We start from the raw sequence: 16,809 nt of genomic DNA, 5'->3' as shown, positions 1-16,809 counted from the left end.
TTCATTTTTTAGTCTGTATTATCTACTCTCTATATCAGAGCGACTTGTATTAGTTTTGTTAGTAACCCTTACACACATACCTCCATTTTTCTGATGTATCAATTACGTTATTTCTCTTAGTCTTTATATTATCTTCGGTCTTGTTATTGTGCATTTATGTAATTAATTGATTCTGAGTGTCTAACAATGTTACAATTTTGATGCAACCACCACGTATGCCTTGTAATGGACCATCGGCCTAGTCAAGCTGTTTTCCAACAGCTTTTAGCCTTTGGTATCCACCAGAACACTTGTAATTCTGCAAATAAATTGAATTGAATTAAATTGAATACATTGCCTTCGTTTATCCACATACCAAGGTATTTAAGTTCTGTTACCCGAGATATTTCCTGGCCTTGTATCGCCCCTGTCCGTTCACTGTTTTCATTGAATACCATAATACCTGATTTTCTAACACTGTATTTCAAACCTAAATTGTTGCCTTCCTGTCCACAGATATTAGCCAGACGTTGCAAATCACTTTGCTCATTAGCTAGCAACATTATATCGTCCGCATAAAATAAACCTGGAAGCTGCTGCTCTACTACTGTACCTGCCTGTTTGTATGATAGATTAAACCCGATATTACTTCCCTCTAGCGCCCTCTCCATCTTCACCATGTACATCATAAACAGCAGTGGGGAAAAAGGGCTCCCCTGCCTCAGCCCCTTGTTGATATCAACTTTCTCCTTGCTCCTCATCCCTTCCCATTCAACGCAAGCAATATTTTCTAGGTAAATTTCTCTCAAAAGCTGTAGAAAATCGTCACCTAAGCCTTCCCCTTTCAGAATATCCCACAATATGTTGCGGTCTACGTTGTCATAGGCTCATGTAATGTCTAAAAAGGTCACATATAACAGTCTGCTTTCTACTTTTGATATTTGAATACTCTGAGTGAGAACAAAGAAGTTACCATGTAAACGCCTACATATTCTGAAGTCATTCTGAACTTCTCCCAAAATGTCATTATTCTCTGCCCATGCTTGAAGCTTTAATTTGTTGGCCTGCATTGCTAGCTTGTATGTTACCAATGTAATGGTCAACGGTCAATACGAGGGAATTCTATCTTTCTCCCCCTTACCTTTATAAGTTAAATTCATTCTACTTTGCCACAACTATCTGGTATTCGTCTATCTTTTAAAGTTTTTTCCACTGCTTTCACCAGAGCTTACTTTCTTTTTAGTCCTAGTTCATTAATGAGCCCGACGAAGCCCTTGTTCAGCCCTGTGGCTGTGCGCTTTGGAATTTTCTCTTCTGTTTTCTTCAAGTTGAAATTTGTCAGCACCAGCTCCTTTTCCACCTGGGTCTCTTTCATGCTCTTTTTTTCTTCTAGTACAACCTCGTCATTGCCTTGGAAAGATTCGGCTGTTATTTTTCGGATGTAATTTATTGCCGCTTCTCCTTCCCGTCTGTTTTCATCTTCGTCCAGTATATGTCGTTGTATTGTTGTTTACTTCCTGCTTAGTAATTTTATGTGGTTCCAAAATATTCTAGGTGCGGCCTTCTTTTTCTCACGTATTTATGACGACCAACGTTCACTTCCACCTTTTAATTTTGCTTGCACCAGTAATTGAACCATATACTTTTTCTCCCGGTATATTTCTCATGTACTAGTTGCTTCATCCGGCGGGAACTGCGTCTTCTTTGCCGGCCTGTGCTCTCCTGATGCTTTCTGTTGTTTGGCGATCGCTTCTCGTACCTCCGTCTTCCACCAGCTTTTCCGTTTCTTTGTTCCTCTTCAATGAACGTGTTGTTTCTCTTTCCATGTTTTTGTCGTTATTACACTTAGAAGCTCACTATATCCCACTCCTTAGTAGGCCGTTTCCCAAGTCCTTCCTCGACTCTAGTGGCTATATTTGTTATTTGTTCGCCGTTCAAATTCGAACTGGCCATTTTGCACTTCTTGTTCTCTTTCCCAACTACATATCTCATTTTCAAAATGATGCGTTTATGGTCACTCTCTATGCTGCTATACCCTTCCTCATGAATGACCATTTCTCTCAACTTATCATGAATTCCTTCTGACATCAGACAGTAATCATTGGTCGATTGCCGGTTTCCCACTTCCCACGAGATCAGCCCTTCACACTTGGGCCCTGTATTCACGATAACGAGTGTATGTTGCTCACAAAGGTCTAGCATTGGCTTCCCGTTGTTTTCGGTATAGCCATCTAAATCCTGTATGTGTGCATTCATGCCGCCTAATAGGATAATTTCAGCACCATTCCCGAAACCCTTAATATCAGCGCTTATGCATTCCACTGCCTCTTTATTCTTCTCTGTGCAATTATTTCCGGTCCCCAAATACGTAACGCCCAGCCAAGTGCTTTTCCCACTCATTGTACCTGATGACCAAAGATGCTCTTGACATTTTGAATTTACTGTTTTCCATTTGGCTCCCTGATGGATGAGCATTGCGACTCCCCCTCCCTTTCTTTATGACTTATAGTTCTGTCGCACCCTTCCCAAGCATAATTCTCAATCACTGGTGGCTCTTCCGAGGCTCTAAGGTGCGTTTCTGTAACCGCATACACCCCTATTTGTTCTCTATTTAACTGCTCCTGAATCTCGGCCCACCTTTTCTTTCTTCTGCCGCCCTACATGTTTATGTAGCCTCTTGCATGGAGAGCTCTCTTTCTTGCTTCCATCCTTTTCCTGTTATCGACGGCGATGCTCTTCGGAGGTTTCCCTAGGGGACCTTCTTCATTACTACCTACTCTGTCCTCCTGAGCACCCGTGGGCCACCTGAAAAAGCATCAGCGTGACGACCAAGTCGCCCGCCCACTTCTCGTGTCAGTCTGTAATTGAAGTGGATCCCGTCTCATTTAAAACCACCACACCTTCTCACCTCCCTGTTTACTTCGACAAACCTGAAACCTTTCTCTCGACTCATTTTGCATCTCGCCTAATTAGCAGCCAATACGGCTCTTTGAACGTGACTGTCACGTACAGCCACCTGCGGTACCGTGCGCACCACGATCTGCACCTGAGGGGATAGCTCATGCAAGTCGTCCACCCCCTTTGCCATGCGCTGCGCTAGTCCTGTCCCTTTCCTGTTTAAGACGTCATTTAGCCCACCGTCTACCACGACAAGTTTGCGCACGTGGGCATTTTCCGCAAGCTTTTCTTTTGCTCACTCCATGACAGAACCCAGTATCCGCTCTGGAAATGCCCCTACCACCACTCTTTTATCGCTTTTCACCCTCTCCACAATTGCTTCTGAGCACCTAGCCAGGTTTGAGTCACCAGCGATAATCCCCCTTTCAGTCTCTCCTACCTCTCCCTGCTTCCCTTTGTCCTTTTCCGTGTGATTAGGACTGGACTAGTGGCACTGTGCCCTGTGCTCCTGCATTTTCTGCGTGGCGGCCTCAAGATTGGTGCCCCTCATTCCAGCTAACGCTTCACTACGTTGCACGCATTCCACGTACTTTGCTAGCACTCCCTGTCCTGTCACGTCGCGGGACTACTTTCCATTGTCACAACCATTCTCGTTCACAATAACGGCCCTGATTAGCTTTTCCTCGGCTGCTTGAAGTCCTTCTTCCCCTAACTTCCGTGCAGCACGCTCCATATTTAGCTCATTTTTTAGCTTTTTGGACTGTGAAAAAATCATCCTCGAGATCCTTCATTTTCTTCAGCCTACCATCGACATCACAGCGTCGGTCAATTGATTCCATTCCTTCTCCATTCTCATCTGCCCCCTTGTCAGCCTTGAAGGACCCCCGCCCACTGCACACTTTTCCGGCTTTCTTGCCATGTATTTTGTGGCTTTTTGTGATGCAAATACTATAAAATTATAATACTATAATAATGCAGACCACGTACCTTTTAGCAAAAACCGATACACAGAGGATCCAAATCCTAAAAATGTGGCAAAGCAACTTTCACCACTATTTCAAAAGCAATCAATGCCGCGGAAACCTAAGGTATGACCCACTTTCGCACGCGCTTAACCACGCGGCCGTGCCCTCACTTTCCTACCAAAACACGCACAGTAAAACCACTAATAGCTATTATCGTGCCACCTCCAAGCTACCATTTAAAGGCTACAAACACTCAACGTCCCACTCGGCTGCACATGTGGAAGCACGTGGCGCGAAAGGACGCTCTAACCATTCTGCAAAAGCAAATGTGCACGAAACACACCCGCGCACACGAAATACGATAGAGGAATAAAGAAAACCACCCAATTACTATTTAGAGGGAAAAAATCAGCAAATCAAAAACAGAAGCAAGCCCAAAGCATGCGCAAAAATTATGATTTTGTCACCGCCACAGAGCCTCGAAAAACACGTCCATTCGGCACAATATTTCATGGGGCTTAGCGCCATCTGTATGTGGAGGGAAGACTTCCGGCGAAAGAAAAAATAATGTGACGCCACATCCGTTAAAAACAGAAGTGTCGTCATTTTGTTTCCGAAGGCGCGAAATTTATTTTGTTGGCCTGCCTGTAGAGCTATATATTCAAATGTCCAAACATTCGACTTGATGGGCGTTTCGAGCTTTCGGCGTGGAAAGCGATGCAGAAAAAAGGCTATCCGTATGGTTGTCGAAATCGCACCCCTGCACAGAATATACTTTCTTTGGAGGCTGACGAAAGCTTTGGGGGTAGAGTGCTGGTCCTATCGTCGGATGCCAAGCCCGTCATCCAGCGCAGTCGTATGAAAACAACTACACAATTATCTGGCGGTCATAACTCACTACTTTCGACTGAAGAGATTAAGAAGCGATGAAGCTACCCACGTCACCAAATTCAGACAAAATTCAACAAGCAAAAAAGCACAACGTGTGAGAGGGGCGTATTTCAACAGGTGAACTTTACGAACCCCCTTTCTGCACACTTCAAGAGGTGCATTGCATTGCGAGTGATAGCGGCGTCAACACCCCCTGTAACGATGGGCTCTGAAAAGAAATGTATTTAATAATAATAATAAAATTAAATGAACTTCTATTTTCTTAACTCGTCAGCAATATAGAAAATTTCCCAGGAATTTTATTTTGATTGATTGATTGATTGATTCTTTATTGGTTTATCACATATACATGTGATGGGAGGCGAAGGGAAAAGCCATTCAAGGATGGCTTTTTCTTTCCCAATGTTTGCTCCCTCAAAAATAGCCGCGCTTCAATCGCTGCTCCCATAACCCCCCTTGCTGATTTAAGTGATAATTTGTACTGAACCGCTTTTCGCACGAAGTTTCGCGACCCATCTGGATCGACCTTGTTGAATGTCCGAAATTCCTGGACGTGGATGGGGGCGAAATGCAAAAACTCCCGTGTCCCGGGCACTGGGGCAGGTTGAAGAACCCCTGATGGCCAAAATTAATCCGCCATCCCCAACTACAGCGTGCCTCGTAATCAAATCTTCGTTTTTTTTTCCAAGTAAAACCTCAGAATTCAATTCACGTGAATAACTAAAAAAGCACCCTTTACCCTTCACTTATGATGTATCACCTCAACCCTCATGCGAAGTCGAGGAATAAGCCCTCACAAAAGTGATTTCATACTTGCTGCAGAAATTTTAGAGTCCATGAGTCACCTGGATGCAGAATATCTGAAGACAGGTGACATACTTTCTGTCACGCCCTGTCACCTACGAACGGGTAAATGGTACACCCTTTCCGCAGAAAATCTGCTCAGACTGTAGCCGTAGGATGCAGCATTACTGCAGAATGTTTGTCGAAATTGTGGACACAGGATGCAGCATTAAGCAGAGATTTGTGAGAATTTGCGTAGCCTAGCTACTGGGAAGTGGCATGCACGTATACAATGAAATCACAGACGCAGTAGTGTTCTTTGCACTCTTTATTTGTCTGTGATTTCTTCACGGCTGCCTAGTCCGAAACAATAATATCTCTTACATGGAATGAAGTAGTGAATAAGGAAACTATGCAAAGCTTAAAAAAAGCTGTAGTTAGTATAGCCTCATCGTTTGTTGCGGTTTGACACACAAATTTAGGGGAAACTAGAACACACAAGTGAAGCGCGAACTGTCAGCCGAGTTTAGTGAATAAGAAGGATTTATGCCCATAGCTGCTAGGTATCGACTGAAAGTTACATGCACAAAAAAAAGCGGAGAAAAGAAACTCGGAATGAGTCAGAACCGAAAAGACGACTCACTTGATCAGCTAGGGGCACAGACAGCTCACTCATGTAGGCTTCAACACCATCAGCAACCTCACACAATGATTCCCATATCTCTCTCGTCACTTGTGACCATGTGATACCGCATCTCATGCGGTGCGGAGCCAAGTTGTCTGGTGCATTTAATAGGCCGAGGACGTATACGTGTTCCCATTCAAGCGCCAGCCCATTTATTCAAAGTAAGCATAGTTGCTGGTGAGCAGTACTTGTAAACGACTGCCTCTTCGTACATGACGAATATGCGCACGTCGGATAAAAGAGGGACTCATTTACAAGGTACAGCTCACATGCAACTGCGCATACATTCGGCAAATGTGCCGGTACTGGAATCAGAGGCTCAGGGATCACGGATATGCTGTCAGCCTAGTAAATGCACCGGACAACTTGGATGCGCACTGCACGATATGGGGTTGCTCACAATCTTTTGACAGCGCGGAAATCCTGCTCAGAAGCAAGCATAAAATTACGAGAGATGTGGGAGCATTCTGCAACGTTGTGGCTGGTGCTCAAGCCTGCGTGAGTGACCGTGTGTCACAACTCATCATCGAGCACAGTTTCTAACATACCGCCTACATATGATTCAAGTTGGTCACCTTGTCAGTTCTGATTCATTCCGATTATCTTTTCTGCTCTTTTACCACATGTAACCTGCAGCTGGTGATAGCAGCTACGGGTATAAATTATTCCTTCTTGTTCATCAAACTCAGCAGATAGTTTGCGCTTCACTTGTGTGCCTTTTTTTCTCGTTAACTTCGCGTGTCACACTGCCTGTGACCGCACATCGGACGATGAAGCAGTGAGCACGAATCTTTATTCGCCACTTCATTCTTTGGAAGAAGAGTCGCCTTTGGGCCCCATTTTCTCCAGCATGGAACCTGGGCTCCTCTTCGATTCGAGGTCCGCGCACTACAACTTGCTGCATGTATATGCTGTAAAAGGATGAAACTGAATTTTAGAGACATATTTTGGGAAGTACAACCCTGAAACAATATGACGAACAGTGTCTTGCAATATATTGGCAAAATACTAGGGTCATGCAGTTTGAGCAATTTCATGAATTTTGGTCAGTCGAACGAGATGACCTGGAATCGAGATGAACACTGGAATCCAGTGTGCTGTATTACAGTCAATATAATTCTGGGCAGTGCGGTAACACTTGCTAGCGCTTCTTGTTACCCTAAGCATCGTCCTACTGAAAAATCCCATTTCTTTTCAAACGTGTCCCATCACATAGGATTGTTTAGTCGGCCAGACAGGCCAATGATTGCAAACTTCACGAAAATTCAGGAGAGTTGCCAGGTATGAGTTATGCTAACGAAACCCACAGCTCATGTAAGTGGCAGTGACCATGTTGTACAAACCTTGTTGCAGCATGCAGATCAGGTGCTTTGACGGGATTTTCAGGCTGCAGGAGTGTCGCAGGTTCCCAGGTGGTGTAGAGATGCCTCTGGCTCACAATATTGTGCCATCCCTAAACAAGAAGAAATGTTCAGTTTACTGCAGACCCTCTTGAAACTGCAGACTTGTGATTAAGGAAGATCATGCTACATTGTAACAAGACACGTACATACAGCTGCACGAAGATGCATCTGGTTGTATGAATACCCGATTGCTACAACAGAAGCGCTTATTTAACATGCAAATGAAACAGCAGCAAACATGACTCTACTATCAAAAGCTTCACATATACCCATATATGTGCTAAGTCAAATGTGAATTTTCTAATGCAGAAATTTCCTTAACACACTATAAACATTCTAAAATGTAATTTCCATATGCTGTGCAACAAACCACTGCCCCGGAGGACGATGCACTGAAAAAGAACAGACTCCCTCTTTTTTCAGGAGAGGAAACAATATTTTTTTCAGTGAAAACGAAACACTGCTGTTGAAAACTCGCCTGCTTTGTAAAATCAGAATCCTTTACAAAACACGACACCCAACACAAGAAATACAGGCTGTCTGAAAACACTCTATAAATAAAAGAATTTGCATAGACGCTAAAATCTGGTCACGCTTCTGATACAGCAATCGTGTGCTATCTCGTGCAGCCATTACCTGTGAAGACGACAGATCCACGTACCTGTGTAGATGAGAACTTTCCCTGCGTGAATTTTTACGCCGATTCATATCAAACACTCCTCGGCGCAAGCATACTTCATAGTGTAGCGGCAGCAGCATCGGCGTCGCACGAGAGATGGCGTAGATGCTCGCGTCTACACGAGGCTCGAGCGGCTGGCACGCTCCGGCACGGGCTAGCGTTCCGAAGGAGATTATTAAAAGAATTCTAGGCTAAGAGGTGGAGTGTCGGTTCTTCCTCTCCTGCGAGAGCCCGAGACTTTACCGGTATACGTGGTCGCTCGTCGCTACAGTTTGGTGACCCCGGACGTGATACTGCTATACGCTCCTGTGGTAGAGATGACGATGGACCAGACCAACGCTACGAGAGCTCAAGGCCAAAACCCTTCCGAGCAACGCGGTGAGCCCTCCTGTTCCGCCATCGCTGTCCACCTCCCACAGTATTGGGACCAGCATCCTTCGGCGTGTTTTCTTCAGGCCGAAGCGCAATTTTAAGTCACCGTCGCAGCGCCCTCACCCGCCGCCATTGACGAAGTAGCAGATTTGTTGAACTCCCCATTGTCTGCCGCCACCTACGACGATCTCAAGGCAGTACTGCTACAGCACACAGCTTCACAGCGTTCTCGCATCCAGCAGCTTCTGTCCGCTGAAGAACTCGGCGACCGACGCCCTAGTCAACTTCTTCGCCGAATGAGCCAGCTGCTTGGAAAGAACGCGAGATCCATCGACGACACGCTGTTACGCGAATTGTTTTTGCAAAGACTCCCGGCTAACGTGCAGGTGGTCCTGGCGACAGCCTCTACCATGGAGCTTACCGGACTTGCCGCTTTGGCCTACAAAGTTACGAAAGTAGCCACCCGAACCATCGCAGCTACGGCACCGTCTCCGAGTGACAATACAACCGCTCTGCAAACACTTCCTTCCTCTTCCGCAGGGCAATCTCCGCTCGAATCCTTTTGCGAGCGCCTGGAACGCATCATCTCTGGAGTGGAACATCGCCGCACATCTCGTCGCCCATGCAGCCGTAGTTCCAACAGATCAAGACACACGGGCACCCGCAATGGAACCTCAACTACAACGCCTGGCGTTTGCTACTACCACCGCCGATTTGGAAACGATGCTCGTCACTGTCGGCGTCCCTGCGCTTGGCAGAGAAACAGGCCGGCCGACCTCTAACGGCGATGAGTGGTCCGGCCCAACACACAAGTCGCCTTTTCTATGTGACGGACAGAGTTACGGGACAACGATTCTTAGTCGACACAGGTGCTGACGTCAGCAGTCTCTCCGGCCAGCACTCCGAACGAAAAGCGACACCTGTGTCGTTTTTGCAAGCCGTCAACGGCACGAAGATTCCAATTTTCTCGTCACGCTCCATCATGCTAAGCCTTGGCCTTCGACGAGCGTTCCGCTAGATTTTCCTGGTTGCAGACGTCCATCGTGCAGTCATTGGAGCAGACTTCTTGCATAACTACGGACTCCTTGTGGACATCCAACGACGCCGTCTCATCGACTCCCTGGCCCAGCTATCCGTTCCCGGCGTCCCATCATCAGGCACATCGCCCATAGCGCCTATTTCTGCCATGTTGGACGAACCTTTCGCCGCGCTCCTACACGAGTTTCCAACTTTGACGCGCCTGCCGGACTGGACACAACTGTGCAACATGACGTGTGCCATAACATCGTCACCTCCGGCCCACCGGTCTATTTCCGACCCCGGCGTTTGTCCCCGGAGAAACTCAAGATCGCTCGCGCGGAGTTTGAACACATGCTGCAACTTGGCATCATCCGCCCTTTCTCCAGTAACTGGGCATCACCACTTCACATGGTGCCTAAGAAGACGGGCGACTGGCGCCCATGCGGCGATCACCGGGCACTAAACAACGTCACAGTTCCTGATCGCTACCCTCTATGGAATATTCAGGACTTCACAGTAGCGTTGCACGGTGCGACGCTCTTTTCTAAGGTAGATCTCGTTCGCGCCTACCATCAACTACCAGTCGCTTAAGAAGACATTCCCAAGACCGCCATTACCACACCCTTCGGTCTTTTCAAATTTCTCCGCATGCCTTTCGGTTTATGGAACGCAGGCCAATCCTTTCAGCGTTTTATGGATTCCGTCACCCAAGGTTTGCCTTTCGTGTTTGCATACATTGACGACCTTCTCGTCGTAAGCTCTTCAGCAGAAGACCATCTTGACCACTTGCGGTTGTTCTCTTCACACCTTGCCAGTAAAGGAATTGTCATCAACGCCGCCAAGAGTGAATTCGGTCAACGCGAACTCGAGTTCCTCGGAAATATTCGTCGACGCTAATGGCATTCGACCTCTGCCGTCCAAGATTCGCGTCATCGAAAATCTTCCCCGACCGACCACACTCACCAAGCTTCACCAATTTCTCGGATTTGTCAATTTCTACCGCCGATTCATTCCCGAGTGCGCACGACTTATGGCTCCGCTAGACGCTCTCCTGGTAAACAAACGCAAACAAGTGCTTCAGTGGACTGAAGAGGCCACCGATGCTTTCACAAGAGCGAAGTCTGCCCTCGCCGACGCCACGCTGCTCAGACACCCAAAGCCAGACGCACCCACTGCCATCATAAGCGACGCTTCGAACACCGCCGTTGGTGCCGTTCTGCAGCAATTCATGGACAATGCGTGGCATCCACTCGCTTTTTTCTCCAAGAAACTGAAGCCTGCGCAGTCCCGTTACAGCGTGTTCGGCCGTGAATTATTCGCTGTTTACCTGGCTATCAAGCATTTTCGCCGTTTCCTCGAAGGCCGTGCATTCACTGCCTTGACTGACCACAAGCCCCTTGTGCACGCATCGAATCGTTCGCCGTCCTGTTACTCGCCCCACGAGATTCCACACCTTTCCTACATCTCCGAGTTTACAACAACGTTCCGCCATATCAAGGGCACCGACAACGTTCCAGCCGACGTTCTGAGTCGTGTCGATGTCGTTTCCACGCTGACATCGGAAACTTTCATCATTGAGGCTGACTTACTCGCCAGTCAATGGCGTGACGACACTGAACTTCGTGCACTCCGGAATTCATCAACGTCCCTGAAATTGGAAAACGTCGTTGTGACCCCAGTTGGAACGTCCGTCGTCTGCGACACTTCTACCCACAAACCTAGACCATACAGTCCGGCATCCCTCCGAATACGTCTATTCGAAACCGTGCACAACCTGTCGCACCCTGGCATACGCGCGACACAGACGCTCCTTTCCAGTCATTTCGTTTGGCCTCGGCTAAACGCGCAAGTTCGCGATTGGGTTCGCTGCTGTTTGTCGTGTCAACGCTCGATGACCCAGGTCACGCCATTCCGCCTGCCAAGCCTTTTCTTCCACCGGATGCTCGTTTTGACACCGTACACCTGGATCTCGTCGGCCCTCTCCCACCTTCGAAAGGTTACTGCTACATACTGACATGCATCGACCGTTATACACGGTGGCCAGAAGCTACACCCATATCTGACATCTCAGCGCCAACTGTTCCAGCAACTTTCGTGTCTACGTGGATCGCAAGGTTCGGCTGCCCATCCACAATAATCAGCGATCGCGGTCGGCAGTTTGACTCAGCACTCTTCAACGAGCTACTCAAACTACTTGGAACGACACGTTTTCGCACAACTGCTTACCACCCGCAGTCCAATAGACTAGTTGAATGTTTTCACCGGCATCTCAAGGCCTCCCTTATGGCACATGAATCGCCGGAGAAGTGGGTCCTCCATCTGCCTCTCGTCTTACTTGGCATCAGAGCCGCACTCAAGAGCGGCTCTGAGTGCGGCTCTGATGCCAAGACCTAAGTTGCTCGTGTGCTGAGCTAGTTTACGGCACTCACCTGCGCCTTCCGTGCGATTTTTTTTGTCGCCAACCCCAAAACGCCCATGCCATCACCTGCTGAATACGTCACCGAACTTCAAGCCTTCTTCAGCCAGATACGCCCCGTGCCTACACGTTCACAAGAAGCAAGGTCCCCGTACGTTTCTCCCGCACTCACCTCTGCTACCCACGTTTTCGTGCGTAACTGTGCCGTGCGGAAGCCTTTGCAGTCGAACTACTCCGGGCCATATTGTGTTCTACAGCGTCGTCCGACGACATTTGTTGTGAATGTCAACGGCCGATCAGACACAATTGCCCTGGAACGTCTCAAACCTGCCTACGTCGAAGCACCTGCGCCCTCAGCTCCACCAGTATGCGACGCGACCCTGCTCCATCCTTCGCCGCCGCCTGCGCACGTGACACCCAAGACCAACGCCAAGACACGCCGCGTCACGTGCACTTTCCATCGTTCGTCGAACTTTCCTCCTCTCTAGCGGGGGAGCCCTCTGTAGCGGCAGCAGCATCGGCGTCGCACGAGAGATGACGCAAACGCTCGCGTCTACACGAGGCTCGAGCGGCTGGCACGCTCCCGCACGGGCTGGCGTTGCGAAGGAGATTATTAAAAGAATGCTACGCTAAGAGGCGGATTTGCGGTTCTTGCTCCCCTGCGAAAGCCCGAGACTTTAACGGTCTACGTGGTCGCTCGTCGCCACAATAGCAGAAAGCAAATAATGGATAGGTAGAGCTTTTAAAAACATCAACACGTTTCAGGGCAATTTTCATCAAACAGTTCACTAAATGTACACAGCGACAAGAACGAACATTCAAAAAGCACATTTATAATTTCCGTCGCTTTACTAATCATCTGGTTATCACTACAGCAACGCACACTTCACGGAAAATAGAATACAAGAATACGGGAACGTGCCGGACTCACCTTTCTAGGCGTACTCGGCAAACTCTCCTTCGTGACACAGGTGCCGTGGCATCCCAAGAGTACCGCGGCAAAGACAGTCGGTGTAAGGTGCTTCCGGCGTAAACACTGTAGAATTGCAGATGAACTATAGCACGGCATAGCACAAATTTCTGCAAATTCTTTCGTGCACGGGGATCCAATGCGAGCGTAGCGAGAGTACCAGCGGCTTTTCATGCGCCGGTAGCAAAGAAAGCGCGAACGGGCCATAACTACAATAATTGACATCGGCGCACCACACGAAAGATAATACGAGCTACGTTAAGCAGTCCCAGTGGTATCGGATCATTTTACAGACAAAAAGCACCACAACTTCTCTCGGCACTGCGTACACACGATTAAACCACAACATCGGTCGGCGTCAGTGCAGCGTGCACGCACAGTGACAGCCGCTACAGCAAACGACGGGAAAATAATCTCAACCGTAATTTTACCGGCGCAGGATGGATGGATGTATGGATGGATGGATGGATGTTGTGAGCGTCCCCTTTGGAGCGGGTTGGTGGGTTGCGTCACTGAGCTCTTGCCATTATTCTGCGTAATCTCCTACCTAGGTTAAAAAAAAGAGAAGAAGCCACGCTGACTTCCCGCAAGCAAATTTTCTGACCCCCTATTGTGAACTTTGCTTTTGTAGGTCTCCGTTTTTTGTCGTATCCCTACTTTTCTTCCGCCAATCTTCCGATCCCCTCTTACTAATGTCTATTGCGGACATCTTTACCTGTTCCCTACTCTCGCTGAACTGAAGGGCTTCAAGGAGGCCAGTGGTCCCTAAATCGACCGCTGGGCAGATGTCTTCACACTCTAACAAAACATGCTGCATCGTTTCCCTCACTTTACCACAGCAAGCGCATGCTTCTTCTTCCTTCTTATATCTCTCTTTCTAGGTGCGTGTTCTAAGGCATCCCGATCTCGCTTGGAAAAGTAAGGAGCCTTCCTTTGAGTTATCTTAAATTGTTTGTTTCCTGATTTCCTTTTTTCCTCTTATGTAGTAACTCATGCCCGGTTTCTTTTCTACTGTCGCCACCCACGAGATTATTTGAGCCTCTCTGACTTTCCGCTTGACGTTCTTTGTTGCTGTATTGCCCACCCTACAGGGCGCATACTTGCTGGTAAGCTTCCTAGTTCTTTCCTCCACTGTGAATCAACGTTCTTCCTGTACAGATGCCTCAACACTATCCCAACCCATTTACTTTCTTTCATATTGCTCAGTCGTTCTTCATATTCAATCTAATTGTGAGCTCCCCTCACTTCAAAAATAGTCCAGCCCATATCACCCTGCACAGCTTCACTTGTAGTCTTCCCGTAAGCGCACAGTTCGAGGCGTCCCACTAACTTTTGGTTCCCATCGAGTCCTGCGTGTACCCTGATTTCAAGCAAACAACCGCATTACCAAAAGTAAGTTCTGGAACCATTGCAATTTTCCACATACCCCGGAGCACCTCGTACCTATTGTATTCCTATAGGGCACTGCGCTTCATTGTAGCTGAATTGATCTTCACTTTTACTGTTATTCTTTCGTCCTGTGTTTCCATATACCTATTGCCTTCGTTTATCCATATACCAACATATTTTTTGTTCTTTTACCCGAGGCATTTCCTGGCCCTGTATTGTCATTGCCTGCTCACTGTTTTCATTGAATACCATAACACTTCATTTTCTAACGCTAAATTTCTAGCCTAAATTCTTACCTTCCTGTCCACAGATATTAGCCACACGTTGCAAATGACTTCGCTCATTAGCTAGCAACACATTTTCGTCGGCATAAAATAAACCTGGGAGCTGATCCTCTACTACTGTACCCACCTGTTTGTATGAGAGATTAAACCCGATATTACTTACTTCTAGCGCCCTCTCCTTCCTCACCATGTGCGTCATAAACAGCAGTGGGAATAAAGGGCACCTCTGCCTCAATACCTTGTTGACATCAACTTTCTCCTCGCCCCTCATCCCTTCCCATTTAATGCAAACGATATTTTCTAGTTGAATCTCTCTCAAAAGCTGTAGACAATAGTCGCCTAGGCCTTCCCGTTCCAGAATATCCCACAAAATGTTGCTGTCTAGAACGACAGAAAGTTCAGCTAGTTGGTAAGCATTCATTATGCAATAAAGAAGTGAGGCGTGCAGACAGCACACAAGTCCGCACATAGTCGCCGTTCGTGTGGACAACACGAACGCCGAATATCAACTCAAGGGAGCACAGAGGCGAAAACAAAAGAAGACACAAAACTCATCTGCGCATGCTCAGGAATGGTAACACCACGTGTCAGTCGGGTACACGTGCCGGTCTACGTGAGAGATAACTGTTAAGGCACTTAATCTCTTCCTTATGTAAGGTAATCAAAGGCTGATTCACGTACGCACTTCGAGCATTATAGATATGCCATGCCTCTACTATAAGACGCGTATCTTCATTCTTATGCCTATACAATATCGCGCATTCATCGAACTCTGGCATGCAGTTACAATATCGGCAATGTTGCGAAAGATTAGAAGGCGATCCACCGGTTAACGAGCTTTTATGTTCCATTAGCCTCTGATTGATACACCGTCCCGCTTGCCCTACGTAGAACTGGCCACAGTTACCTACAGAACTGCTTAGCTTCACTAGTTTTTCCAGAACCCTTTTGCTTACGTAATTCTCAGGCACTAGTTCAGTATTTGAGAGAGGAAAATCCTGGTGATCGTTCAGCTTTTAGTATGGATATTTTTGTCTGTAGATTTTTTTCTTGCCTGTATGTAAGTAAAATTTGGAATTTTTTATTGCGAAAAAAAAAAACAGTTTGTGGTGCTTTATTGAATAACCCACATATTGTGTATAGTTGAAATGTAGAAGTTTGTTCTAAAATCCTCGGGTGATATGTTCTTGCAAGTAGCATGGTATTTCATTACTTATAAAGAGCAATCACAGCGGATATCGTTATATGGGCTTAAACACTAATATATGTGATCACAAATGTATTAGAAACCTAATAAAAACATGTAAGGCATGAATATTTCTGCACACTTGATCAACTGTGAACGTGGAAGAACTGCTTGTTCAAAGTTTGAAAGTTTCACAGGAAGGGATGCAAGTGGCTGACTTCACTGCATAGTTTTGATTTACTTTTCTTTAGCGTGTCGATTGCACGAGTTTTACATGACGGTGCAGGAGGGTACGTTGTCGCTGTGCCACTATAGCCAGCGAATATACTTAATTGACTAGCTGTAGAGTTAATTACCTTTCAAAGCAAATGTTATTACAGGTGAAGTAAGGATACAAAATCCGCAGCATAGTCAATGTTTACTGGTTTCTGTGCAAGAGAAAAAATTCCTCCTGAGAACAGGTGCAACTTAACGTACAAGTAGTATTCGAAAAGAAATTAACGACGCTGTTTATTCAATCTACGGATTTACTGTTATCGTAGAAAATTCATTACGATAGCCTACACTTTTCCTCTGTCGAATTTAATAAGTGAGGTAAGATAACCTTGCAGTGTGCATCGGGAAATTCACGCTTGAAAACCGACAAGTACATGCAACTGAACGGTACCACGCTCAGCACAACGTTGAAACTTCGGGTATTTTGCTGCCTTGTCATTTGCCCCTGCCGAGGTTGAAATAATTCAAGCTGCTCCGTTAGCGCGATTTTTGCATGCTACTCAACAAAAGAAAATTGTGACGACCTCGTCGTCTGGTGGGGATTGAACATCTACTAGTACTGACAACTCGCAAAGGCATACGAACTCGAAGATGCACTTCATGTGTTGCGTAG

At 46.8% G+C, this 16,809-nt stretch overlaps 1 protein-coding gene and 1 long non-coding RNA gene across 6 annotated transcripts in view; one reads left to right on the top strand and one right to left on the bottom strand.

Annotated features, from left to right (window-relative positions):
• LOC135918035 (solute carrier family 41 member 1-like) overlaps positions 1–16,809 on the top strand; it is a 640,016-nt gene that overhangs the window by 384,555 nt on the left and 238,652 nt on the right. The window lies entirely within an intron of this gene.
• LOC135918045 (uncharacterized) lies at positions 5,830–13,445 on the bottom strand. Its single transcript, XR_010569522.1, has 3 exons — positions 13,023–13,445; positions 7,545–7,654; positions 5,830–7,112 (listed from the first exon to the last, which is right to left on the bottom strand). It is a non-coding gene; the product is annotated as an uncharacterized lncRNA (long non-coding RNA).

This window comes from Dermacentor albipictus, chromosome 5, assembly GCF_038994185.2.
Source record: "Dermacentor albipictus isolate Rhodes 1998 colony chromosome 5, USDA_Dalb.pri_finalv2, whole genome shotgun sequence".
Classification (NCBI taxonomy): Eukaryota; Metazoa; Arthropoda; class Arachnida; order Ixodida; family Ixodidae; genus Dermacentor; species Dermacentor albipictus.
The sequence above is the reverse complement of the archived record's forward strand: the minus strand, read 5'-3'. Positions and strand labels throughout refer to the sequence as shown.